At 42.1% G+C, this 2,237-nt stretch overlaps 1 pseudogene across 1 annotated transcript; it reads right to left on the bottom strand.

Moving 5' to 3' along the window:
- Positions 1 to 1,069: 1,069 nt before the first annotated feature.
- On the bottom strand, positions 1,070 to 1,546 carry LOC308348084 (large ribosomal subunit protein uL11-like; annotated as a pseudogene). The gene has a single exon. The product of its transcript is annotated as a large ribosomal subunit protein uL11-like (transcript).
- Positions 1,547 to 2,237: the final 691 nt, after the last annotated feature.

The following is a 2,237-nucleotide window of genomic DNA, read 5'->3' as shown; positions in this document are numbered from 1 at the left end:
GCTGGACTCAGAAAGACAAGAGATGACAAGTGCAGGCGAAGATGTGGAGAAGAGGGGACCCCTTGTGCACTGTTGGTAGGAATGTAAATTGGCGCAGCCACTCTGGAAAACAGTAGGGAGGTTCCTCAAGAAATTGGAAATAGGACTGCCACATGAACTAGTAACCCCACTTCTGTGTTTATAGCCTAAAGAAAGGAAAACAAGATCTCACAGAGATAATCTGCACTCCCATGTTCACTGTAGCATTACTCACAATAGCCAAGATATGAAAACAACCTAAGTTACATTGATGGATGAATGGTGGGAGATCAGCTAAAGAAGATGATGCCAGAAAGCAAAATGAAACTTTGATTCTTTTAATTAAGCATGGTTCAGAAATTTCAGGGGACAGAAATACAGAGATCTATTAAGAGGTATTTCTCCAGCTCCTTTAATTCTCTACCCCAAGAAGATATTCAGTAATATTGAGGTAATACACTAATTTTGGTCTTCTGCGAGGAGATAATGGCTCCAAGCATCGAAACAGTTCTGAACATCCATTGGTTTGGTCTTCTTGGCACACACAGAGGGCTTTGCACGTAACTCTTACCCGACAGAGACGACTGCTTTAGACATGCATCGAGGGAACTGTGTGTAATCCTTACTTCATGAACATAACAACCAAAAAAAAAGGCCAGTAATAAATGCTAGTGAGGATGTAGAGAAATTGGGGCCCTGTGCATTGCTGGATGCAATGTAAAATGATGCAGCTGTCTTGGAAAACTGTGCCTCAAAACATTAAACATATAATTACCATATGACCCAGCCATTCCAATCCTGGACATGCACCCAAAATAATTGAAAACATATGCTCACACCAAAACCTGAGCACAAATGCTCATAGCAGCGTTATTCACAATAGTCAAAAAGTAGAAATAACCCAAGTGTCTACCAACTGATAAATGGATACCCAAGATGTGGTATATACGAGCAGGGGATTTCCTCTTTCAGTTAAAAGATACCTTAGGACATTTTAAAATTTTTTGATGGTCAAATGATTCTTTATTGAAATGTTTTCCTTTGTTGTTCTTCATTCCACTGCACCACTGTTGATGTCATCTATGATGTCATGAGGGTGGCAGCCATCAACATTGTTGCCCACAGACTGGGCAGTCCCTAGGATCTCCTTAACGGTTCCAGAGAGTTCTCTGGCTAAAGACCGGTGTCACATCTGAAAGGCAATGTTGACAATCTCATCAAAAGTGATGCTGCCACCGTGCTTCACGTGTTTCTGCATCTTTCTGTCCCTTGGTGATTCGCTCATCAGGGTAGAGGCAGAAGGTCCCACTTCAATCTGGGCCTGTCGGTTCTGAGTGGTCAGTTTCACCATCATCCCTAGACCCTTCCAATCACTGGTTGGTTGCCTTGGTGAGGTCATCACCAAACTATTCTGGAGACTGCCCCAGAAGGCCGAACTTGAGGGCCAGGGCAGACATGGCACTGACTTCCCCACCAGTGCACGTCAGGTAAAAACTTCGATCTCATCAAGGTTGAACTTAGGTGGCATGGTGGAGGCGGCTGGCGTCAGATGAACCCGGATTCGGGCGGCCCAAGACAGTTGCACATTCTCCTGCTTCAAGCCAAAACCCAAAAGCTTAAATTTTAATTTTAAAATTAATTTCTCGGGGCGCCTGGGTGGCTCAGTTGTTAAGCATCTGCCTTTGGCTCAGGCCGTGATCCCAGCATCTTGGAATCAAGCCCCGCATCAGGCTCCCTGCTCAGCTAGAAGTCGGTTTCTCCCTCTCCTGCTCCCCCTGCTTCTGTTTCCTTTCTTACTCTCTCTCTGTCCAATAAATAAATAAATTCTTTACAAAATTAAGATAATCTGCTCAGCTTTTTTTCCCCAAAGCTGATTTCCCCAACTTCTGACAAAATATTAAATTATTACAAAAATTTCAGGCCTACTAAAAATGAAGGCATATTGTTTTGAAGTGTACATAATTTTGAATGTATGTATTAAGTCAAACATTTTTATTAAATTACTCAGCTCTCTATATTTATGGGTATTTTTTATCCTACGTGTCAAAGGGTAAAACACGTTAAAATGTCCCACAATTGTGTTTCTGGAATTTTCTCCGTGTGTTTCGATAGTATTTGGCTCTGTATAAAGCTATACAGTGTTTATGAATAAAATCACATGACTCATCACGATACAGCTTTATCCATAAAATGGTGGTATGGGACCCACTTACTGCTTT

The sequence above is a fragment of the Martes martes genome (genome assembly GCF_963455335.1).
Source record: "Martes martes genome assembly, chromosome: 8".
Taxonomy (NCBI): domain Eukaryota; kingdom Metazoa; phylum Chordata; class Mammalia; order Carnivora; family Mustelidae; genus Martes; species Martes martes.
The sequence above is the reverse complement of the archived record's forward strand: the minus strand, read 5'-3'. Positions and strand labels throughout refer to the sequence as shown.